Here is a 26,487-nt window from a genome sequence, read left to right as displayed (position 1 = left end):
GTTGGATGTCAATGTTTGAGTGTTTTCAGGGCAACTTTCACTTGGGCTAGTTAGAAAATGCTGGCAAGACATTGCTTCAGCACTTAAATGTTCAGGAACAAAACGAACTTAAAAGATAAGTCAGTATCCAAAATTAGCAAATGCGACTGTGAATATCCTTATCACATTCATGTGTAACGTTACCATATATTATATTTGTATTGCCATTAATGTGCAATTTATGAATGTATGAATACAAGTATGAATACATCATACTTCATTTTTTTTTTCATTTGAAAACTAGAGGAGAAAAGTTCACATCTAATTAACAAGCAATTCATTAACTTCCTGTGATACTTTCAGGAAGCCATTTTAATAGAGAAATAAGTGCCTGTCAGAATTGATATTTCAATTAGTAATGTCATTATTTGTTAGTATTTCTAATTATTAAGGGAATACTTCTAATTGTTAATTATGTGGGGAGTTATTTTTCAAATTATGCTTCTAAGGATGTGATAGACACAAATGTAGCCATTCCTCCATTTTATCCCCCTCTTTTCCCAGTTTATTAGGGGTCAATAACTAGTTCATAATATTGGATACAAATTTAAAATTAGGTATTTTTAGAAGTTATCACATTTGTTTACACAGGTTAAATACATACATCACAAATACATATCTATATATTACTCATATGTATACACACATACACATAGATAGTCGTGATGGAAGTCTGTTAAGTTACTTCCACAATAAAAAATGTCTCCTTAAATGCTTCATTATATACCTATGAAATCTATACAACTAAGGAAATATCTACTAAAGCTATAAATTTGTTAGAAGAACAAGTTTATACATCAATTTACACTAAGCCTGATATCACTATAAACCCACTGATGAATCACTGATTTGAAAAAGTATACAACTTTTTAAACAGAAAAACCTCTGAAGAACCAAGTACTCAAACATAAATGATCTCAACTTGCAATATCAACAAAGCTGTCAAACAAAAGCATTGGTTCGGAACACACATTTCAAACCAACATAATAAAGCTACCATCCAGGTGCTCCTGACAAAGTACCACTGCTCCTGAAAAACATCCTGTTTTTTTCAGAGCTGAGATGCTGTGATAAACAATCTGCAGTTTACGGTAACAATGTGAGATGAAGGAGGTGGCTGGTTACACAGTGCTTTTCCTTTGAATGGTACCCTTCTGCCACTTCTAAGGAACATGGGAATTTAGGAATTAGTTAAGAGGCAGAGGTTGTCAGGAATAAGCGTGAAATCTCTTCCGCGACAGACATGGGAGGAGGCACTGGCTTCAGGAGTCCAAGAACAACAGTCAACATGACAACAGCCAGAATGTAAGACACTACAAAATTTAGGGTTTATATTACCGTAAATACAGGTGTTAAACCACGGAGGAAAACCCAGACCCTTGTATTGCAAACCTAGTTCACGCTAACAAGAGGTAGCAAGTTTAAAGCAGCGACGGCAGGTGCCTTGCGAGCTTGGCAAGTGTAGAACCTGAGGCTTTCACAGCTCCTGACGGCTGACCCTCTCTCTTGCCTCTCTTCCTGCAAATGAACATCTTTTCTTTTCCCTCCAGGAAAGCGTGTGGGAGGCAGACTTCAGAACTGACCTGGCTGAGACACACCCACGCAGACCATCTGATGAGGCTGAGACTGCAGGGTCACTGTGTCTCCGCCCAGCTGTGCCCTTTAGCAATGATGACACATCTGCCGTTGGGCAGAGCTGCTTCTGCACCAGGAATCTGTCTCTTCTTCCCGGCCGCGTAGAGGCTTTCTTCTTGAGCTTGGAGGTTCTAATGAGGCTGGGCCTGTGCTCGTCTTGGTTTATTCTGCTCAGGACTCAGCGTGCGCCTTCACCCAGATGCTTCATGTCTTCATCCATGTTGGAAAGTTCCAGCCACGACTCCTGTTTTTCTCTTTCACAACCCCACTGCTCCGCGTTGCGGGGCTTCTCAATCTACCTTCCGTTTCTCTTACCTGACTGATTGCAGGTTTTTAATCTTTAGGTATTTGTGCTCTGTGCTGGGTGTAATTCTTTAGTCACAGCCTCTGAGTTACTCATTCTCCTTTCAACTGACTTCTGGTCTCATCTGTTTCTCTCTCTCTTTTTTTTAATCTCTATTTCAGTGAATTTATTATTCATTTCTAATATTTCGAATTTCTTTTCCCCATAAGTATTTACACTTCATTTTTTGCCTTTTATTCAGAATTTCCTCTTCTTTGTCATGGTCTTGAAGAACTAAAAAGCCTCTTGAGGAAAGTGAAAGAGGAGAGTGAAAAAGTTGGCTTAAAGCCCAACATTCAGAAAACTAAGATCATGGCATCTGGTCTCATCACTTCATGGGAAATAGATGGGAAAACAGTGGAAACAGTGGCTGACTTTATTTTTGGGGGGCTCCATAATCACTGCAGATGGTGATTGCAGCCATGAAATTAAAAGACGCTTGCTCCTTGGAAGGAAAGCTATGACCAACTTAGACAGCATATTCAAAAGCAGAGACATTACTTTGTCAACAAAGGTCCATCTAGTCAAAGCTACAGTTTTTCCAGTAGTCATGTATGGATGTGAGAGCTGGACTACAAAGAAAGCTGAGCACTGAAGAATTGATGCTTTTGAACTGTGGTGTTGGAGAAGACTCTTGAGAGTCCCTTGGACTGCAAGGAGATAAAAGCAGTCCATCCTAAAGGAGATCAGTCCTGAGTGTTCATTGGAAGGACTGATGCTAAGGCTGAAACTCCAATATTTTGGCCACCTGATGCGAAGAGCTGAGTCATTTGAAAAGATCTGATGCTGGGACGGATTACGGGCAGGAGGAGAAGGGGACGACAGAGGATGAGATGGTTGGATGGCATCACCGACTCAATGGACATGAGTTTGGGTGGACTCCGGGAGTTGGTGATGGACAGGGAGGCCTGGCATGCTGCAATTCATGGGGTCGCAAAGAGTCGTACACAACTGCGTGACTGAACTGAACTGATCTCTTTGACGACCTTGGGCGTGGGGGAGGGACCCCGGGGGGCTGGCGCCTCCACCGTCTCTGGAGGACAGCTGTGGAACCTCGAGGCGGCTTTGCTGAGCCTTGCAGCCGAGCGTCAGGCCTCAGTCTTGGCCCTGCTGGGTGTGTTCACGCGTCTGAGGAGACTGACCGCACAGCTTCCTCATCTCTCAGACGGAGATGCTGCCTACATGAGCAAACTGCAGTGAAGACACAAAGTGACACTCGCGAGGCACAGCCTTCATCGCTTTCTTGCCCAGCTCAGCAGACGCACACCTGTGACAGCTGTCCAAGACCCCGTTGCTAAAGGGACTGGGGTAGGGGAGGTGGTGGTGGTTTAGTCGCTCAGTCGTGTCTGACTCTTGCGATCCCGTGGACTGTAGCCCATCAGGCTCCTCTGTGCATGGGATTCTCCAGGCAAGGATGCTGGAGTGGGTTGCCGGTAGGGGAGGGGCTTGTCTAAAGAGGGAGATTTTGGTTTAACGGGGCTCCCCGGCCCTAGCTGGCCCTTTGCTCCAGGCTCGCCCCTGCCAATATGCAAAATATAAACGTCTCCACGTACCTGCTAAGGTGAAAACCTCACAGGCGTCCTTCCCATCACCCACGGTGAAGCTGTAACTGTTCAGGAATGCTGTCTATTGAGGCCAGCTCACCCGTCCACAGTAATGCAGCCTGGTGCAGCGTGTTTTACTCAAGGAATTGGTTTCTGCACCAACACCTCCCTTGCGACTGGACCGCCCACCTGTCTCCTGGTGTTGCTCAAGGAGGGCACAGGTTACCTTCCCCACAGGGGAGGCCTTCTGCTCTAGCCAGCGGTTATTCGCTCAACCTCTGGCTTCTTCCCTTTAGGCAAAGCTAGTGTGATTTTTTTTTCCGTTTAAAGATTATTGTGACAGTCGTTCTAACAGGGATGGGCCGCTTTCCCGTCAGCTTGCCACAGTTCTGGAATCGCCCCAGTGACGTCCACTCAGCTTCTGGCCACGGCCATGTGTGGGCAAAGTTCACCCTGTGCGGTTCGCCTGGGCTCGGCATCTCCTCCGAGAACACAGCCCTGGCCCTCGGTCTTGATGGTGATCACGCTACCGATGTGCCGCCCGTGGGTGCCGTGCGCCAGGGAGGGCACTGGCGCTTTCCTCACTGACGGACGGCGCGCTCCCGTGGCGCGGCCACCTTTCCTGTTCGTGGCGTCCACGGGGACACTGTGGCTGACAGACGTTAGCTGCTGTGCTCCAGGCTGACGAGTCAGTGAGCGGCAGGGCCAAGGTCAAATGCAAGGCCAGGCTGCGCTCTTAACCGCCATGCTTTAAAGCCTCCATTTAAAACACAGGTTTCACAGGAAGCAGCTCAGCTCCTTAGTACTGTTTCCAGAAGCAGTCTGTTCAGCCCAATTAATAACTGTGTAAATAAGACCAAAGCTAACATGTATCCCTATGGCGCCGTCCATGACCTTTCCTTTTCAAATGACTCATTTAGCTTTTCGATTCATTATCTCGACTTACAAGCACTTCCAGTCTGTTTACTGTCTATGCGACTGTGATCTTACCTAAATGAACTTAAAAACCGGTCTTTCCTATAAAACAGTACGCATCACCAGTGACTTTCCTGTACATTCAAATCACAGCCCTGACTACAATTCCATCTACTTCAAATGACAGCCCTGACTTCAATTCCATCTACTCAATTTGTAATAAAAAACGGCTTCCTGAATTTGGCTGCCGGGTTTGGTGCTTGACAAGTTCAGGTTGTTCTCACTCAAGGCTCCGTGCTGCCTTGATGTTTACAGATTTCGTCGCTTTGTTCCAACAGTTTGTTTTTGATTCTGACTTAATTTCGCCAAGCGCCAGGAGTGCACTGTGCTGGTTGGAGGCAGGCCCGGCTCCCACTCGGGAACTCTTGTTCTGTGACTTCCCTGAGAAGCCACGTGAGATCCACCGAGTGCTAAGCATGCTTCCAACCATTAAGGAAGCCTCCCATGTTTGTTCTTATCTTTTGACAGAATTTCAGTTAGATACGAAGATTCGCAGGAAACAAAAACTTTCCACAAGGAAATCACACGGAACAATGCAGCCCTTCTGGCAAATGTGGATTGGATTAATCGAGCCTGTTTCTAAAGCATGGCCGCCAACTATCCACTGACGGCCTTAAGAGCAGAAACGGGGTCTGAGGTCTTTCTGAATCCTCTCTGATCTACTTTCAAGCTTAAGAATTCTTTATTTGGAACTTCCCTGGTGGCCCAGTGGTTAAGAATCCGCCTGCCAACGCAGGGGACGTGGGTTTTATCCCTGATCTGGGAAGATCCCACATGCCGTGGAGAACTAAGCTCGTGTGCCACAGCTATGAAGCCCCCAGGCCCTGCGAAGCCGCTGCAGTGAGAGGCAACTAGAGAGCAGTGTCCGCTCGCCACAGCGAGAGAGAGCCCTCACGCAGCAGCGAGGCCCAGTGCGGTCAAAACAAACAAACATGTAAAAATCTAAAAAATACATTCATTTAAAACAAATCAAACGCCGCCCAGCATTAGAAAACCAAGGACGGCTTCCGCCACCGCGGGTAGGCAGGCGGGAGCACGGCACTGCACGCGGCCCGTGTTCTCTGTGGGACAGAGGGGACCCGGGTCGAGGTGTCAGGGCCCTGCCTGAACATGGTGGTTCTTAGCTTAAGAAACAAGGGGGCAAAGGAAGCCCCAGAAATCTCTGTTCAAGTGCAGTTTCGTCTGTGCTTCTGGTTAAAGCACTGCAGGGGGAGGGGCCTGCAGCCCAGACCACTCCCTCTGAGCATCGGGGGGCGGGGTGCTGAGACCAGTGCTGAAAATAAAGGGCATCTTTCAGGGGAGATGGAACATTTCTCAAACTGACTGTGCAGCTGGTCACACATCGTGAATGTACTAAAGCCCACCGAACTGCACAGGTTTAATGAGGAAATTGTATAGGATGCAGATTACATCTCCAGAAAATTGCTGTGAAGACAGTAAAAATCATTTTGAAGACAATAAATATATTGCTATGAATAAATAGATGCATCAAGAGAAGAAAGAAGGGTCTTTGGAACGGGAAACTTCTATCTCCCATTCAGTCTCTTTATTTCGTCTTCAGAACTTGTCAAAGACATCATTTCTTATGTTCACTTTTTTCCCTCTGGTTTTGGGGAGCAGGGGCTGCTCTGTCTTGACGCGTGGACTTCTCGTTGCCGGGGCTTCTCGTTCTGTGGAGCGCGGGCTTCGCTGCTCCGAGGCCCGTGGGATCTCTCCGGATCAGGGATTGAACCTGTGTCTCCTGCACTGACAGGCAGATTCTTTACCCCTGAGCCACCAGGGAAGACCGTAAACCCACTATTTTCAGGTTAAAAGACTGAGCCTTTCCAATGCCAGCATTACTTCTGAATGCTAGCTGGCCCTCTCAGAGAAGGTTTGCACGGTCATTTAAATCTTCCACTAAATTTCTCGGCTTATCTTCACAGTCTTACATCATCACTGTGTTTTAAGTGAGGTCACATACAGTTTAACAATGACGACTGTTTCCAGGTAACCATGTTCACCGGGGGATGGGTATTTCCCTTCATACACCTCAGATAAGTGAGTGGGGGCTACAGATTAAAAAAAGAAAAAGACATAATGGGAAACCAGGTGTGTTAACCCTCGCCCCACACTTAACCTGGAAACAGCTCTAAGCACCGCCTGGCTGGCCTGCTCCCAGCGCCGGCTCCGTCTCCCGTCACCGCCCGTCCTGCAGGTCCCCGTTCTTACAAGGCTGGATGCTGGGAGGGCCGGGAGCTGGGACTCGACCTGGCTCACACAGAGCTGGCCTACAAGCTACTCTCCACTGTTCAGAGGAGAGTGGGCAAAACGGACACGAACCTCCACCACTTGAGACGTCTGACTCCCAGCAGCTGCTGCTGCTAAGTCGCTTCAGTCGTGTCCGACTCTGTGCGACCCCATAGACGGCAGCCCACCAGGCTCCCCCGTCCCTGGGATTCTCCAGGCAAGAACACTGGAGTGGGTCTGACTCCCAGCGGCTGGTCCAAGCCTGGAGTGAAGATCGCACTTCAGGCCTTTTGCAGGGCGGACTCCCTTGGACCGCACCTCCTTCCGCCCCTCCTCTCCCGTCCTCTCCCCACACACGCAGGTGTTGGTATTTCTGCCTGATCCCGTAAGGCCAAAGAACCGGCCCGGGGCAGACCCCCACCCTGTGTCTGTGAAGCTTTTTCTCCATTGTATTTGACCATAGAAACGTCCAAGGGAGGTTCATTTGGGCAAAACCTCTGAAAACATTTATGGATTTGGTTTTTTCCAGAAAACAGCCTAATATTAACTCTTGACAGAAACAGATATGGAACAAAAAGCTAACTGTGAGGACCTAAATTTTTCAGAGAAAACCTGGCAGCAGCTCTGGGCCGGCGGGGGGGTGGGGGTGGGTTGGGGGGCTGGGAGAAGGGGATGGGATTGGGTGGGAAGACCCCAAGATACAAAAAAACTGGGGGGCTTCCTGGGGATCTATGGTGTTCTTATTCTTCCTACACAAACATTACTTTCCAAATATTAGATACAAAGAAAATGAAGGAAAAAATGGTCTCAATTTTTAGTCATTTACCCAGAGAAATTATGCTAAGAGGAAAACAAGGGCCACAGTTTGTGTGTCCGCATTTTAAAAGGAAATGGTTTCTTCTCTATTTAAAATAAAATTCCACCTGTTAGTATTAGATTCTATTTCAGTAACAGAAACAATGAGTTCGACTTCTCCACATTAGGGAGAAATGGGAAGCGTTATTTTCTTCCGCAACAAATCCATGCGAGTCGAACACTGTTTACAGCACAGTGCCCAGGGCAGGTGTAACGGAGGCCTTAGTTCCGGGTACATGGACGGTGAATGTGGGTCCTGATGGAGGCGCCCCGTGCCCGACTCAGGTGCAAGCTGGCAGAAGGTGCACTGGGCTGGAGCCAGGGGAGAAGATGGCCAGTGTTGAGCAGCCGCCCTCTCTGGCTACTCATGTTGTGCAGCCACCCTCTCTGGCTACTCAGGCACAGAGAGGAAACATACCGAGCTCAGTTAACAACGAATTTCCCTCCCGAAAAGTGAACAGAATACTCCATACACTGGGTCTCCATGAAGGCAACTTTCGGGATTTCTTCCCTTCTCCCCAAACCATCCCGTGCTCGTCACCGCACAGGACACGAGGTTTTCCAGGCTCGTGCACCCGTCCTCACCGTAGGGCCGGCTGTGCGGTGTGGCCCAGTCAGTGTGGACGGGGCGCAGGTAACACGCAGCGAGGGACGGCAGAGGTGGGTGTGGGCACGGTGCCCGCGGCTCCCCAGCCTCTAACCCACCCAGCAAGTCACACCTCGCCACGCTGGGCCCCCGAGCTGCTCCGAGCAGCCCGACTCCCACGTGAGCTGGGGCACCATCCGCCTCAGCCTCTGCAGATGCTGCTGTCCAACAGCAGGCACAGTCTCACCCCATCGAATTATTACGAAGACCAAATGGGATAATATATATTAAAAGTCCTTATAAACAACAGAACACTATAGAATGTAACATATGAGTAATTATCCCTTTTTGTTCTGTAAGTTTTAACAAAATTCATCAGACGAACAACCTGATAATGGTTACCACTGAGCCGGGCCCACCGCGCGCCAGGCACGGTCACCTCTTGCATCTTCGCACGAAGCCTAGGGGCCATCGCTTTGCTGGGACAGCCTGGCTCTGTCCCCGACTAGTTTTGGTGACTTGGCGGGGGGTTCCTTTAACTCCTGGTCCCCCATTTTCAAAAGCGATTCTTCCACCAACTGAGAGAAAGTCTAGAGGGACGGTTCCTGCCTGCTTAGTGCTGGGGGCGAAGGAGCAAGGTGACGGGGGTGTTCGATCAGCAGGCGACCTGCTGGGCAGGCGTCTCAGAGGCGGGCACGGGGCTGACTGCATGCTGGCCGCCTGCGTGTCCTGCACATCCCTGGCAGAGGACGGCCCAGGCCGTGACCCTGTACTGGCGGGGCGCGTGCTCTGGCCCGGGGGTTCTCACTGCAGGTGTCTGGGACTGGAGCCCCTCACCGACGGAATCTATGCCCCTGGGGGCACCGCCTCACAAGAGTCTCCTCTCAGAACTCGTGGGGGCTCCACAGAGCATCGGTGAACCACGCTCTAGTCTCAAGCACAAGGAACACGGGTCACACCCGTGTCATTCCACTGTGGCCTCTGCGTAGCTCAGCCACCTTCAAACACAGGGTGCTTCCAGAGACAGCGGTCATCTTAGCCGGGGAATAAGAGGCCCGTCAGCCCTTTGCCCCCCACCCTCTGCCCCCACCTCCAGAGCCAGAGGTCCACTTGTATATCAATGTGTTGCCTCGCAGTTCACGTACAATCATGCCTCATTTAACAGAACGTGTTAAAAACATACATTATATGTCACTTAACAACCTGACTTCCCTGGTGGCTCAGAGGTTAAAGCGTCTGCCTGCAATGCAGGAGACCCGGGTTCGATCCCTGGGTCAGGAAGATCCCTGGGAGAAGGAAATGGCAACCTGCTCCAGTATTCTTGCCTGGAAAATCCCATGAATGGAGGAGCCTGGTGGGCTACAGTCCATGGGGTCGCAGAGTCGGACACGACTGACTTCACTTTCACTTTCACCAACCTGATGGGATAAAGACTATTGTCCCCCTTTAGAAATGAAAATCCTGAGGCTCGGAGACGTAAGGGATGAGCTCAAGGTCACAATAACCAAGACCTGTGTGTGGGCAGCCCACTGCTTTCAGAGCTCGTGAACTTGTGGTGGCAGGGAGGCAGGACCTCGTGGACGATACAGATCTCTCTTAAGGTTTCATGGAAATGTTTGTGGGCAGTGGGGGCCTGAAGGAGTTCCTCAGAGCCCAGGTCCTCACCAGCTTCAGATTCTACTCACTGCTTCATGCTTATCAGAAATAATGCCAAATTAATGTGATAAGAAACCAAGTTAATTTACTAAGAGAGCAGATCCTGAAAGTATTCATCACGAAGAAAAATATTTTTCTTTTTCTTTTTTGTATCTGTATGATAGACATTAACTAAACTTACTGTGGCAACCAGTTCACTACACACACACACACACACACACACACACATATATATATAAACAAGTCAAAGCATTATGCTGTACATCTTAAACCTATATTGTCGATTACATCTCAGTGAAACTGAAAAAACAGCTTTATTCATTCCTGTAGGAAAAATACTGTGATCATAGCCATCGTGACCTATACACACAATGAATGGATACCTATACTTCAACTCTCAATTAAAAATAAATAAATGAAAATCAAAGGGTTCCATGGTCCAGTAAGTTGGGGACACGCTAGGTTCAGGTTTCTTACAGTAAGACATCACAGAACCTTTAAAACACTAACAGCCTTTGGGACTCTCCCAGTGACGGAAGCCACGTCCCCGCGTTTAGTTACCAAATCTTTTGCCAGAACACAGTATGGGTCAAGGTGATGCAGGAAGGACAGGTTCTGGAGCCGCAGGAGTGGAAACTGAAAATAAGGGCTGAACAGGTTTTGTAAACCAAATAATGTGTGAGAACCTATACTTTGGGAAAATATTTCATTTACAGAAATCTGCCGGGCTTATGGTCTCACCTTTTCCTCACTCATCTGAAATCTCCTCAATGAAAATATATCCTGTTCTTCTGCCTCTATTTACCTGCAATGCTATCAACCTCCACTCACAGCAGGAAGACAACCGAACACTCCTACATGCAGGGGTATTCTGACACTTCCTGTTCCACACACTCCTCACCTTGACCTTTGTGAGACAGAAACCACTGCATGCCCATTTTAGAGAGGAAGAAAATGAAGACCGAGGGTCAGACGCACTGATAGACGTCAAAGAGCTACTATGCAGGTGCCAGAACACGAACCCACTCTTTCCCAGAAACACATCAAGTGCTGCCTGATGCTGAGGTCCTGACAGGACCCTAAGCCCGCGGGGTACAATTTTTAACTTGAGTTTTTATAGTTCTTTGAAATGCATCCTGCTTTCTTATTTATCAGTCATTTGAAGGTTCGTCTTCTCACTACATCATACGGCTCCAATGAGCTATATATTTTGATTAACCCCATTCCTCAACCACGGTGGCTACAGTGAGGCTGCGTCTTATTATGATTAAAAGGGCTTTATGAAATCAAGGAGCCAATCCTAAAAGGACCAACAGCCTTTAAAAAAATAATAACACAGGTGATTTTCATTTTTATTCTACAAAAGAAATATCTTCCCCACAAAACTCTGCTTTCTTTTTATATTTAGATATCATTAAAGATCCTGAGGTACCGTGATTTGGAAGGAGAAAGGATATTGGAAGAGGGCTATTACAATAATAAAAAATAATGCATTTTTCTTTCTGCAGCTGCCTCTTGTCATTTAGTTTGCAGGTAACCTAATTCTTATTCTGATCAGAGGAGGAACGGAAGCCAGGTTTTTATTAACACCATCGATATCTACCCGCGTGCAGGCACGCACACACAGTCCTCTGCTTCTAATTATGCACTCTACACAGGAGCCTCCCTGGCTGATCGCCACACGGATGATGAATAAAGTAGCTTTTGTTTCCAGAGATTTATTTCAAACACCTCTTCATTAAATGCTATTTGGAGGCAGATGCATATTTGTGGAAGGTTAAAGAAAAAACATGCTGACAAAATAGTCATCAAGGCAATGTGCCAAGGCAGACCCTTAGACAGCCTTGTTCCACAGGACACACTCAACACACACACACACACACACACACACACACACTATGCACACACACCAGGGAGGAAGAAGAAATTGCAAAAAGGCCTTGCATATCTCTCTTAAAATATATGACATTCCTACGCAGGGAGGAATGAGCACTTGAAGATGCAGCTGGAAAATGAATGGCCGCTTGCTTGTTTTGATGGTGCTGATGGGGGCGGGGCGGTGCCAACTCTGCCAGAGTCTGGTGAAGCCTGCTGTTTGTGCCTTACGGCTTGGCTGACTGGGCTCGGGACAGCAAGAGGAAGGGCTGAGAGGAGGATGCTGAAGTGAGGGCAAGCGGAGCCCCGTCCCTCCCCTGCTCACTGGGACCCTCATCTGCACACTCCGGGCAGGGGTGGGGGTGCGGCAAAGGGGCAGGGCCAAGCCGGAGCTGCTCCAAAGCAGAGAGAGCGATGTCTCCTGGGAAAAGCCGTCTTCCTGCTTTTGAACTCCATCACAAACTGGATGAAAAACGATTTAACTGAGGCAGAAGCATTAATTTCCTCAAAAGCCCTCACATTTAGGGACACAAAAGAGAACCCATCCAACAGAGGTGCTCCAGTGGAAACAGCCGCCTGCTGTGGCGAAGGCCGGGACGGACTGCGGGGTCAGCTCGCGCCCTCCCTGGCAGCAGGGATCAGGCTCGCTCAGCCCGGCTCCGGAGCCAGTGGCCTGGGCCAGTTACGTGTCCTTTCTGGGCCTTGGTTTCTTTATCTGTAAAATGGGGTTAATTAGTAGTATCTGTGGAAGAGGTTTTCTGTAAAGTACTTAGCAGCGCCTGGAAGCATGACAGAAGGCTCTGTTAAACAAACAGTCTACTTGTAAACACAGGAGACAGGGAGCTGGATTTTGTTACTGAACAATCTGATTTAATAATAATTTAACATGGCTTCCACATTTTGGAGGGAGAGTGTAAAGTTGTCATGCAAATGAAATCCTTTGGAAGCAGAGCTGACTTCACGTTGTAAGTGGGGAAACTGAGGCACCTGGAGCATGGAGGTTCCTTCTGCAAAGCCCACCTCATGCTTCCCCCGCAGCAGCACCCACCATGGGCACCGGATAAATACTGTGGCCCAAACGGACTCTCGCGAGATCCGAGACTTCCCTGGGAACACAACATTGCTTATTCTGACTCCATTCCTTTTACAGATTTTAATTACTGAGAAAGAACAGTAATACATTTGGGACGCGGAACCATTTCATTTTCACAATGGCTCTTTTTCAAGCCTGGGCTTCCCGGATGATATAGTGGTAAAGAATCTGTCTGCCAATGCAGGAGATGTGGGTTCCATCCCTGGGTCGGGAAGATTTCCTGGAGAAGAAAATGGAAAACCACTCCATATTGTTGCCTGGAAAACCTTATGGACAGAGAAGGCTGGCAGGCTACCGTCCAAGAAGTTGCTAAGAGTCAGTCACGACTGAGCATTCACGCACAAACACTCCTTCAAGCCTGGGGATTGGGTACCAGGCACGGGGAACACTCCTTCACGGATGAGATGCATGTTTAGAGCATCCAGTCATGAACCCAGGAGGGCTGGAAAGCCCTTGACTCTGTGGCACATCTAAAGCCTGGGAGGCCTTGCTGAGCCCACCTGTCACACGCCTCTCACGTCTTCACTGGTTACCCTGCCTTGAAAAAGAGAGCTTTCAAAAATGAACTAGCACGTTGCATCACGGAGCCTGTAAGGCTGGGTGTCCTGTGTCGACAACGACTTCAGGACTTTGCCATTTCATGCCTCGCATTTTAGCACAAAGGACCATCCTATTTTGGTAAAAGATTGTCCAAAGAAATTTTCTTTAACTTTGGTAAAGTCATACTTTTTCACGGATGGAGCCTGGGTAAAAGCTCGCCTCGTTGTGGAGGGCTTTACATCAGCCACACACACGAGCCAGGGACCATCTCTAGCAACGCCCTGCCACAGGCGGTCAGACCGAACACAGGGAATGGCTATCGCTGCCTTTTCTAACCACCTTCCCTGGCCAAAGCCACTTCATAAGCTTCAACCTGAGCGCCGGATAGCTTAGGACAAATGCCTAAATTCTCCATCTATAAAATGGGGATATTCTCAGTACTTCCTTTATGATGTTATCACAAATGTTATAGAACATTATTAAAAAGTATTATTAAAAAATATTAAAAAGCAGAGACATCACTTTGCCAACAAAGGTCCATCTAGTCAAAGATATGGTTTTTCCTGTAGTCATGTATGGATGTGAGAGTTGGACCATAAAGAAGGCTGAGCACAGAAGAACTGCAAGGGAATGCTTTTGAACTGTGGTGTTGGAGAAGACTCTTGAGAGTCCCTTAGACTGCAAGGAGATCAAAGAAGTCCATCCTAAAGAAAATCCACCCTGAATATTCATTGGAAGGACTGATGCTGAAGCTGAAGCTCCAATACTCTGGCCACCTGATGTGAAGAAATGACTCATTGGAAAAGACCCTGGTGCTGGGAAAGATTGAAGGCAGGAGGAGAAAGGGGTGCCAGAGGATGAGGTGCTTGGATGGCATCACTGACTCAATGGACATGAGCTTGAGCAAACTCCAAGAGATAGGGAAGGACAGGGCAGCAGGGTCGCAGAGTCGGACATCACATATGGCCTGAACGACAAGAACGCGTTTATGACAAGGACTTGGCATTGGCACTGGGGGTGCACTGGTGCTTCGTAAAGGGGGCTCGGCGTGTGTGGTGACGATGCTCACGTCTGGTCCTGATGCCAACTCACAGGGGCACACCTGGATGGGAGCATCTTCCTGTGGTCCTGGTAACAATCCTGGGAAACCGGAGCCCAGCCCATGTGCACAGCACCACACCTAAGCCCGACCCCTCCTCCTCTCCCCCTCCTCCCATCCACTGCTGTTAATGGAGCCAAAGTTTTCACAGGGCAGCTGTCAGCAGAAGGAGGGTCCAGAGTGCAGAGCAACCAGGCCCAGCACCTCGCACATGGAGCTGGGAGCTGGACCGCCTGCAGGACGCCTGCACGGCACCCCGGGGACGCAGATCAACCACAGGCTGGGTCCTACTCCAGCGGCAACGCCGGCAGGAGAGACACATGACTATGTTATTTTTTCTTTTTTTTTTTTTTTTTTAATAAAAAGCAAAATATAGCCCGTAGAAAGATTTTCCACTTTTCTGCTCACTATGGTCTCCCCTCCCTTCTCCATTTTTGTTTTGTTGTGTTTCCCGATTTAACTTCTTCTGTGTTCCTAGTCAAGAGACCATGTGCAAGTTCGGGAAGCATTTCTCGCCCCTCGATTCCGAGGCAGGAGCCACCCCCGTGCTGGCCACGAACCAGACGCTCAGTAAATGGACGGCGAATGTGAACACCGCAGGTCCAGTCAGGACGATGGCCCCTCTTCCCCGTCTTTCTGAACGGAGCAGCACGTGAAGGCTGCAAACACCTAACCTTGCCTGGGTTCCAGCCACTCTGCCAAGTGGCTGCGATTCCAAGTACCCGACAGTTTTATGCCCACAGAGGGATAACCCCCTGGAACCCGTGAGAACAAAACTTTCCCAACGGTTCTGTGTGTCCTGCGTACTAATCAAAAGTGGGTTTTGGCAAGCTGTTCTCTGCTGTTTGCACATCTTGACAGATACTCCATATACCTATGAATCTTAACAGAAAGATACCAGCCACCAGCCCTCCATTTGGAAGCAAGAGGGCTGCCTGGACCCAAAAGGTGAGGTCCCCTTCCCGAGGACGGCTTCCTGAACCATCGCAGCCTGACTGATGGGCTCTAGAAGCACAGAGTCAACTTATACCCCGAGAGCCTGTCCAGCACCAGCCCTGTGCACATAGGGATTTCTCAGGCAAGGTCTCAGTCACTCCTGTCATGCAAGCCAGAGGGATATCATGCCCATTTCACAGATGAGGAAACTGAGGTTTAGAAAGAACGAGTATCTGACTGCAGCGCCACCCGGCGGACAGTGCTGCTGGCCGTTCGGGTATCTGGGCTTTAGGCAGGCCAAGGCAGCGGCACAGGGCTGCCCGGTGTCTGGCGGTGGCCTTCCTGGGGACTGGGCCAATGTGGTGCAAACACCGTGAAGCCTCAGTTTCTTCAAATTAACTCTACCTTTTTTCATCTGTGGGTATTCAGTTACAGTAAAAAAAAAAAAAAAAAAAAAAAAAGCAGATGAAATCAAGGGCAGAAAAAAAAAAAGAACGCAAAAGAAAGATAGGGAGGCTAGAGTGAGGACTGGATCCTCAATGGGAAGGCACTATTTTTTAAATGCTATTTTATTTAATAGATGTGGAGGTGTATTTGTGTCATCTGTGAGTGATCATATTGCCATGGTGATTACTTACATGTTTCCAGAAAAGAAATAACCATGGAGAAATCGATACTGCCCCAACAAGACACACAGTGCTGTTCACAGACAATCAGATCCTCCACACAGGATGGAGAGGATGTTTGAATGGGTAAAAGAAAAAAACACTGGCTTGGGGGAAAAACAACAACTTCCTTCTGCCAAACCCAGAGAGATGTGGCATTAAAACTGCATTGTTTTTCCTTTTTGTGGGCAGAGTCACTGGGCTAAAATGTAAGAGTTATCCACAAAAAATTTTGGTACATTTAACTTGAAGTAGATAGAGGCTAGAAACACAGGATAGAACAGAGGTTCTATCCCTGGGTCGGGAAGATCCCAGAGAGGAGGAAACAGCAACCCACTTCGGTACTCTTGCCTGGAGAACTCCAGGGATAGAGGAGCCTGGTGGGCTATAGTCTATGAGGTCACAAAAGAGCTGGACACGACTTAGTGATTAAATAACAACAAGTGAGTGACATCACTCAGTCGTGTCCGACTCTGTGACCCCATGAACTGTTTGTAGCCTACCACGCTCCTCCGTCCAGGGGATTTTCCAGGCAAGAGTACTGGAGTGGGTTGCCATTTCCTTCTCCAGAGGATCTTCCTGACCCAGGGATTGAACCCGGGTCTTCCGCATTATAGGCAGACGCTTTACTGTCTGAGCCACCAGGGAAGTCCATTAAACAACAAATATGGTAGGAAAAGAAGGGTTTATATACAGCACTTAACATGCTTGTTTGCTATTTAATCCACTCACAGTTACTGATACAATAGCTGGGACCTGCTGAACAATAAGGTATGTTGGGCACTGTGCTAAGGCCATGACAGGTATTTAAACTGATCGATATTCACGACAACACAGTCCCCTAATGCTGAGAAGACTCAGAGGTGGCAATGAGCGGTAGGGGACTCGTGCTAGACGGCCTCAGCCTTTTCCAGGGATAAAGCAGGACTATTTGTCAAAGGAGTGGTGGGGGGAGGCTGTGGGACAACCCAGGATCCCGAAGAGAGCCCACACATTTGAGGTGGGCCACCCAGGCCTGATACTTAGAGGCACGCTCAACATGGAACTGTGTTCTGTCAGCAAAGAGGCGAGTCTGGGGTTCATGCGGGATCGGGCCTGGCCGTGCAGGGTGCAGAAATGAGAGGGTCGGGAATGGGGGTGATGGTGAGAGTACAGGGGCAGGCTGGGCTTCCCGGAGCAAGAAGGACCGGTGTAGGCAGGGACAGCAGGCTAGACCTGAGACGGGGGGGAAGTGGGAGGCCCTGGCTTGGAGCCCCCTGAGCCGGAGCCACCAGCCAGCCTCCCCGGAGCTTCCCAACCATCGTCTGTGCTGTGACAGACTATGGTTCTCCACGCGCCTCACGACCCCTCCTTCTCTACAGGATCGGGCAATCTTTTCCATTAAATTATCTATTATTATTTAATAGGTAGGTGAGCCTATAGATTGTGATTCCTAGGTGGCTCAGTGGTAAAGAACTTGCCTGCCAATGCAGGAGACACGGGTTTGATCTCTGGGTGGGGAAGATCCCCTGGAGGAGGGCATGGCAACCCACTCCAGTATTCTTGCCTGGAGAATCCCATGAACAGAGGGCCACAGTCCCTGTGGTCACAAAGAGTCAGATACGACTGAGTGACCGAGCACACACAAGCATGTAAACGACTGAGTGACCGAGCACACACAAGCATGTAAGTCATTTTTGAAATGCAGGTATCATGCCCGTATGTCACGATCAAGGCATGAATGAAGTCAGACCAAAAGGAAACCGGCCTGTGTCTCGATGGCTGCAGGCCCACCACGCAGGGGTCCACCCATTCCTACGGTCCTCCCTCTGATCACAATCAACTAATTAGTCAAGAAATCACGTTCGAGGCTCCACCTCATTTGCTGGGTGCCCGAGTTCAATCTACACACTAATGGGTGTGTTTCTGCCTTTAACAGATGCAGTGCGTGCACTCTCTGGCGCGGAGCTGGGCATGCACAGTGGCAGGGCCACTGCGGATGCCCGGCCTGGTGCCAGGAGCCTGTCGGTCACCTTTCTCGCTCCCGTTCTAGACTCTATTATACTCAGGTGCTCTCTTCTGCAGTCTCGTTGAAGCTCCACACCCAGAGATGTGGCTTTTTTCGAGGGTGAACCAACCGAGTAATGAGGTGTGTTTTTCCATTCTCTTTTTTTTTCTTTCAAAAGGTTAAATGGCACAGTGCAATTTTCTGTGAAGCAGGTGTGCAGCTAACAAGGTGATAATTGGAAAACTGGGTGAAAAGGAAAAATCCTATAAAATTATAAACCTGCAGTATCTGGGAAAGAGGGTAACTGAATTACCTCTGAAAGATGAAGAAGCTATGGTAATACAATGCTAAAGATGCAAACTGGAGTCCACAGGAGTGAAAAAAGGAGACGCAGGGGCTGTTAACGCTCCCCTGGGAGGCAGGGGGCACACCGTAACACTCAGGATTGCTGAAGATTTAAACAGATGGTGCAAGCCAACCTTCAGGACCACCTCTCTTCTCATGTCCTCACACTTTCAACAAGATAAACACTTTAGGAAAATCTTCCAAATATTCAAATGTGGATAGCATTTACTAGAATATTTGAGTTTAATTTTTTTTTCTCCCATTTTTCAGTCGTGGTCAGGGAAAAAAACACATTTTTTTCTCCTTAGGATACAGAAATGTTCCAGAAGAGATCTCCAAAACCTTCCAACAACTGTGATTTCCTGCCCCTTCCCCATTTTTGTAATGATGTAACATTAGCTTTCGGTGATGACCCACGTTTATATGAAACTGTTCTCAAGCAAGGTCCAAGAGCCTGAAGCATCTTCAGAGTGACGTCAGCAGTGCCCCAGCTGAGCAGACACTGAAGGAGGACGGCTGTATGGCCCTGTGGGCCCTCTTCATCCCGCCTCCTTGTTAGTGTGGTCCTCTGGCCAGGAGGAAGCTTCATCTGAGTCTTATTCCCCCGCACCAGCGCTGGACTCGCTCACCAGCCACATTTGCTGGTGACGACATGCCCACCCCACCTCACCCTGCCCTGGACCATCCACCCTCTGAGAACTCAGCCCCGATTCACCCTCCCCAATAAACACCGGCTCGCAACTTCTCCTCCTTCCTGCCTCAGCCTGAGCGGTCACCTGGATACAGCCATACCTGCTACCATCCCTGAGGACCTGTCTGTGCCAATTAAACGAAACAATGGTAAAGACGACGCCAACAAAAAAGCAGAGCTTGAAAGGGGACATTAGTGAATCCCGAGTTCAAATGTTTCCACTCAGGTAAATTCTCCAGTTCTGGTTTTTTTCTCCTGTGTTCCATCCACTGAGCTCTAAAGGCCAGACACCTGGGGATCACTCTCTTTCTCTTGTATCTTTACCTAAAGTGTGTGAACACCCCGTGTGCCCAGGTCAGCAGAAGTCTGCTTGTGTAGCTATAAGGACAGTGAACAGAGCCCCTCAACTCTCAAGGGGCGTGAATCTCAATTCAGATGAAAAACCACACAGGCACCCCACGTGGTCACCCCAAAGCCCTTCAGTTCTGGCTCCTAAAACGTGTCGAGCCCGAACCTGACCTTCTAGTCTCTCCACTGCTGCCCCCTCCCACTTGCCCCGGTTTCTTCCCCAGCCTGAGCGAGGGCTGGAGTGGACCCCTGGCCTCCTGGCTCCCACCCCTCCTTCATGCTTCAGAACGACGATCATGTAAAGTGGAAATACGATGATGATGGTTTATATACTGTTAGCTGCCTTCCAGAGAAAACTCAGCCTGCCCTCGTCCACACGCCGCTCGATCTCAGAGCGCCCCCCCACACACCGGACACACGGAGCAGAGCCACAGACGACAGCGGGGTCGTGCCTCCTGACGCCCCCCTGGTCAGAGGCCGGGCCCACGTTCCTCGGAGCCCCTCACTGTTCACGTGCCCCCAGCGCCCGCGCTGCCCCAGGACGGGGCCCACGCTGCATCCCCGGCGTCAGGCACAGTGCCCAGCGCGGAGGCGCAGGGGCCTCTCAACGCAGCGCTGATAACGTCCTCGTGCTGGGGAAATCCTGCCCGTTTCCCGCGCTCCATCCGCGGTCTCAGCCCACAGCAGGCAGATGCTGCCCACTGCGGCCGCAGGCAGCCCGCGAGGCGCCGCTTCCTCCTCGCTTCCCGGACGACCTACCTCGGATGAAAACCACGTGTGAAAAGAGGGACACGCAGAGAGAAAACGTCACAAAGGAAGAGACCGCAGAGAGGCGGGGACAGCGAGGCGGAGGGAAGGCCCGACGCCACCACGGCGGCTCAGAAGCCACGCGAGGCTCCTCCACGGCCGCGGCCAACACAGGGCCGCCGAGTGCCCGGGGGACGGAGCGGGGCGGGCGCCGGGGGCGAACCGCCGCCCTCACACCTGAGGCAGGGGCGGCCACGCGGACGGAGTGGGGCAGACGCCAGGGGAGAACCGCCGCCCTCACACCAGAGGCAGGGGCAGCCACTCGGGACGGTGTCGGGGGAACCTGCCCCCGAGGCTCCGCCACCAAGAAGTCATTTCAAGAAGAAAGGGTCTGCATAGACAGGGGCTGGGTCCCCTTCCGCAAAGCCCTGCTACCATCTTCTCGTGGCTCCTCGGGATCTCAGAATCCAGACTCGGTTTCAGGGGATTTCAACCACCTGGCGGGACTTCTCCGAGGGACAAGGGCCCAGGAGCCGTCATAATCTCTTCCACAACAGACACTCCCCCAACCCCTACCCCCCGGGGCAAAATTAAGTCCAAACAAATGCCAGGAGGAGCCGTGCTGTCAGGGGTGGGCGGAGGAGATACAGAAATCTAACCATCACAGTGATCTCTTCAAGAAAATTAGAGATACCAAGGGAACATTTCAAAATGTTGAGCTCGATGGGCTCAACAAGTGTTGGGCAAAGATGGGCTCGATAAAGGACAGAAATGGTATGGACTTAACAGAAGCAGAAGATATTAAGAACAGATGGCAAGAATACACAGAACTGTACAAAACTGGTCTTCACGACCAAGATAATCACGATGGTGTGATCACTCACCTAGAGCCAGACATCCTGGAATGGGAAGTCAAGTGGGCTTTAGAAAGCATCACTATGAATAAAGCTAGTGGAGGTGATGGAATTCCAGTGGAGCTATTTCAAATCGTGAAAGATGATGCTGTGAAATATACCAGCAAATTTGGAAAACTCAGCAGTGGCCACAGGACTGGAAAAGGTCAGTTTTCATTCCAATCCCAAAGAAGGGCAATGCCAAAGAATGCTCAAACTACCGCATAATTGCACTCATCTCACACGCTAGTAAAGTAATGCTTAAAATTCTCCAAGCCAGGCTTCAGCAATACATGAACTGTGAACTTCCAGATGTTCAAGCTGGTTTTAGAAAAGGCAGAGGAACCAGAGATCAAATTGCCAACATCTGCTGGATCATCAAAAAAGCAAGAGAGTTCCAGAAAAACATGTGTTTCTGCTTTATTGACTATGCCAAAGCCTTTGACTGTGTGGATCACAATAAACTGTGGAAAATTCTTAAAAGAGATAGGAATACCAGACCACCTGACCTGCCTCTTGAGAAACCTATATGCAGGTCAGGAAGCAACAGTTAGAACTGGACATGGAACAACAGACTGGTTCCAAATAGGAAAAGGAGTATGTCAAGGCTGTATATTGTCACCCTGCTTATTTAACTTCTATGCAGAGTATATCATGAGAAATGCTGGGCTGGAAGAAGCACAAGCTGGAATCAAGATTGCCAGGAGAAATATCAATAACCTCAGATATGCAGATGACACCACCCTTATGGCAGAAAATGAAGAGGAACTAAAAAGCCTCTTGATGAAAGTAAAAGAGGAGAGTGAAAAAGTTGGCTTAAAGCTCAACATTCAGAAAACGAAGATCATGGCATCTGGTCCCATCACTCATGGGAAATAGATGGGAAAACAGTGGAAACAGTGTCAGACTTTAGTTTTTTGAGCTCCAAAATCACTGCAGATGGTGACTGCAGCCATGAAATTAAAAGACACTTACTCCTTGGAAGGAAAGTTATGACCAACCTAGATAGCATATTCAAAAGCAGAGACATTATTTTGCCAACAAATGTCCGTCTAGTCAAGGCCATGGTTTTTCCGGTGGTCATGTATAGATGTGAGAGTTGAACTGTAAAGAAAGCTGAGTGCCGAAGAATTGATGCTTTTGAACTGTGGTGTTGGAGAAGACTCTTGAGAGTCCCTTGGACTGCAAGGAGATCCAACCAGTCCATTCTAAAGGAGATCAGTCCTGGGTGTTCATTGGAAGGACTGATGTTGAAGCTGAAACTCCAATACTTTGGCCACCTCATGCAAAGAGTTGACTCACTAGAAAAGACTCTGATCCTGGGAAGGATTACGGGCAGGAGGAGAAGGCGACGACAGAGGATGTGATGGCTGGATGGCATCACTGATTCGATGGACGTGAGTTTGAGTGAACTCCGGGAGATGGTGATGGACAGGGAGGCCTGAAAGTTAAGTCGCTCAGTCATGTCCGACTCTGCAACCTCCTGGACTGTAGCCTACCAGGCTCCTCTGTCCATTGGATTCTCCAGGCAAGAATACTGGAGTGGTTGCCATTTCCTTCTCCAGGGGATCTTCCTGACCCAGGGATTGAACCTGGGTCTCCCGCACTGGAGGCAAACGCTTTAACCTTTGAGCCACCAGGGAAGTCAAGGACAGGGAGGCCTGGCGTGCTGTGATTCATGGGGTCGCAAAGAGTCTGACACGACTTAGCGACTGAACTGAACCATCACAGTCACCCATAGCAGACTGTGGCCGGACCTCGAGAATGGCCGGCAGCTCTTTCGTCACCAAGGCCGGGACTGAGTGACCAGCAGCCCTTGGGAGACTGGCTTAAGGCAAAAGAAATGGTCAACAGGTACGTGGAAAGATGCTGAACATCACAGATCATTAAGGAAACGCATCAAAACACAATGAGATAAACTTCACGCTTACTGGGATGGCTACTATATTAAAAAAGACAGAAGATAATAATTTTTGGCAAACAAGGGAAATTGGAACTGGGCTCTGTTGGTGGCAATGTAACATGGTGCAGCCGTGGTGGGAAGCAGTGTGACAGTTCATCAAAAGACCTGAAAAGAGAATTAGTCTATGATCCAGCAATCCCACGTCTGGGGAAGAGTTCCCAAGAGAATTGAAAGTGGGGTCTTGAGGAGATAACTATATCCCTATGTTTATAGTGGGATTGTTTCACAACAGTCAAAGGGTAGGGGGCAACTCAAGTGTCCAACCACAGATGAAGGAATAAGCAAAACACGTCACAAAAAGATGCACACAGATGAACTCCCTACAGTGATCAATTCAAAGAGAAAGGAAATGAAGTGGGTTCCAAGGCCTGTGAGGTAGGGGGTTGTTGTTATTCGCTCAGTCGTGTCTGACTCTTTTGCGATCACCTGGACTGCAGCCGGCCAGGCTCCTCTGTCCATGGGATTTTCCAGGCAAGAATACTGGAGTGGGTTGCCATTCCCTTCTCCAGGGGATCTTCCCAACCATGGGATTGAACCATGTGATCTCCTGCATTGGCAGGCAGGTTCTTTACCATCTGAGTCCCCGGGGAAGCCCTCAAAATATACTGAAGTGTTTGTAAATTTTAAGTCATTTATGATAAAAACTCTTAGCAAACTAGAAATAGAAGGAAATATCCCTAATTTGATTTAAAAAAAAAAAAAAGCTTTACAAAAAAAACCTACAGCAATCACTTTAAATAAATACTTATTCACAAACTTTCAAGATCAGACATTTAATTAGGCTTTAATTTTACATCATCACAGTTCATTTGGTTCAATCTCCCCAGTTCAGTCTACTCCAATAAGAATCAAAGGATCATTCAGGGCAAAGTGACTTTTTCAAAGTCAGTAGCTGATAAATTGCCTTTTCCGCTTAGATCTGCAAACCCCTGCAATTCGTTTTTGAATAATTAGGAGTCTGGGGTCAAATTTCATTTTTTTTCCCATATGGATTCTCAATTATCCGTGCTTGGTTTGCACAGACGTCGCCTCCTCCTGTGGGTTCTATAGTGCAGGCCATGTCAGGAGGCCAGAAATAATACAAAGCTGTGTTTCTGGGCTCCCGACTGCCTTTCACAGGCCTCTGTGTCTGCCTTGGCTTGGGTCCACACTCTTACAATTACTGTAAAAAAGACTTGACATCAGAGAAGCAAGTCCTTCAGCTTAGTTATTTGGCTGTTTTGGATTCTCTGCATTGCAATACACATTGTAGAATATGCTCATCAAATTCCTCATTAAATCTCCCTGAATTTCTACTTCTTTATTTAAAATTTAATTTTTAAATTTTCTATAGAACAATAACTGATTTACAATGTTGCATTAGTTCCAGGTGGTGAATTTCTATTTTTTAGCTACTGTGGCTGTCCAGTGTCATTTTGAAGCAATCCTACAAACTTTATACATATATATATATGCAAACTGCAATAATAACCTGAGGATGGCAAACATCAAACCAAAGGCAGAGGTCACCTCTGGGGAAGAAAGCAGGAAGAGGGGTCCATCAGGGAGGCACGGGTGTGTCAAATACATTTCGAATGCTTTTCTTCTTTACAGGGATCTGTGGTAAATCCCAGCATATTTGCTGGGTGGAGGGTACACAGTTCTATGTTATTAAAAAGTCAAATCAGAAAAATAAATGTTTGTATGTTTAGAAGATTTCATAATTTTAAAAATGAATACAGATAAATATACCATAGCTACTTGCTCTTCATCCACTGATTAAACAAGAGTTCACACTCTGCCGAATGGACTCTACAAGGGTCATCTATTTATAATCCACTATCCTTGGTCATGAATTACAGTCTCTGATTGTAATTTATAAATCTCACAGGGAGGCCCTTGAGAAAATAAATTCTTCCCTCAAATGGAAAGAAAACATTTGATTCATTACTCAGCCAAGTGATGGAAGGAATAATTAAGCTATCCACGATATAAATGAATGCTTATGTTAACCATTCTTCATTTTTAAGATCACAAGATTATACATACAAAACGCCAACTGAAGTGCACAGTTGAAAAAAAAAAAAAAAAGCTGTGTGATAATGGAATCACAAAGTAATTCTCATTTCTCAGTCTAAATACAGGCTGACTTTAAGTTACAGATGAACCCAAATGCTTCCCTCATCCTCTGAATAATGGAGTTATTCAGTTACTCGGTTCAGCTCACCACTAACTGAAACTGTGAGGAGTTTTGTTTCTCCTTTCATTCAGGATGAGGCAAATTAGACATACACAACAACACGCTTACCTTTCATGACTAATAACTTAGCAACGTAAATTACTTCAGTTTTATTCGCTCCCCAGAACATTAATAAAAACCTTGAAATTTCCACCTGAACTGGCTCTGGTATTCCAATGATTGCTCCGAGAGGCGCAGCCCAGGCTGAGCCCCTTGAGGTCGGCAGTCCAGCCTTTTCCCTTTGGCCACTGTAAGTTAACTCAGGTGCACGTGCCTGGGCGACCTGGATTTCTACACTGTTTCAAACAGAGAAAATCACATCCCATAGCCACATCCTGTCCACGCCTCCCCTGCCACTGACGTAGGAAAACAGGCACAGCCAGGTCCAGGCAAGGGGAGCATTATGGCTTCCCAGGTGGCTCAGATGGTAGAGAGTCTGACTGCGGTGCAGGAAACCCAGGCTCGATCCCTGGGGCAGGAAGAGGCCCCAGAGAAGCAAATGGCAACCCACTCCAGTATTCTTGCCCTGGTGGGCTACAATCCATGCTTAAGGTAAGACTGCTGTTGATGCTGCTACTAAGTTGCTTCAGTCGTGTCCAACTCTGTGCGACCCCAAAGACGGCAGCCCACTAGGCTCCTCTGTCCCTGGGATTCTCCAGGCAAGAATACTGGAGTGGGTTGCCATTTCCTTCTTCAATGCATGAAAGTGAAAAGTGAATGTGAAGTCGCTCAGTCCTGGTAGGACTGGGCCCTCCTTAATTTGGATTCCCCAGTGGTTCTAGTGGTAAAGAATCTGCCTGCAATGCAAGAGATTCAAAAGACACAAGTTTGGTCCCTGGGTCGGGAAGACAGCCCCTGGAGGAGGAAATGACAGCCCACTCCGGTATTCTTCCCTGGAAAATCCCAAGGACAGAGGAGCCTGGCGGGCTGCAGTCCACGTGGTCATAACAGTCGGACGAGACTGAGCATGCACGCACCTGGTGGTGTCGACAAACAGGAAGCTGTTGGACAGCTTCGTTGGGTTAATGGCCAGAAAGTTGTAACAAGGATGTTGAACGTGTGTGCATATAAAGGTCACACAACGTAACTGTCCAATCTTTACCAGAAGACCTGAGGACCTCACTCTTACTGTTTTAAAAGTGCGTTAAATAAGGAAGAAATGTGTGGTGGCTGCCCTTTATTTTGCTTTCACAAAGATAAAAAGCAGTCATAAATCCACAAGCCT

General features: G+C 48.4%; 1 protein-coding gene across 8 annotated transcripts in view; it reads right to left on the bottom strand.

Moving 5' to 3' along the window:
• FARS2 (phenylalanyl-tRNA synthetase 2, mitochondrial) overlaps positions 1-26,487 on the bottom strand; it is a 310,923-nt gene that overhangs the window by 115,548 nt on the left and 168,888 nt on the right. The gene's annotated exons all lie outside the window — the stretch shown is intronic.

This window comes from Bos mutus, chromosome 23 (genome assembly GCF_027580195.1).
Source record: "Bos mutus isolate GX-2022 chromosome 23, NWIPB_WYAK_1.1, whole genome shotgun sequence".
NCBI lineage: Eukaryota > Metazoa > Chordata > Mammalia > Artiodactyla > Bovidae > Bos > Bos mutus.
The sequence above is the reverse complement of the archived record's forward strand: the minus strand, read 5'-3'. Positions and strand labels throughout refer to the sequence as shown.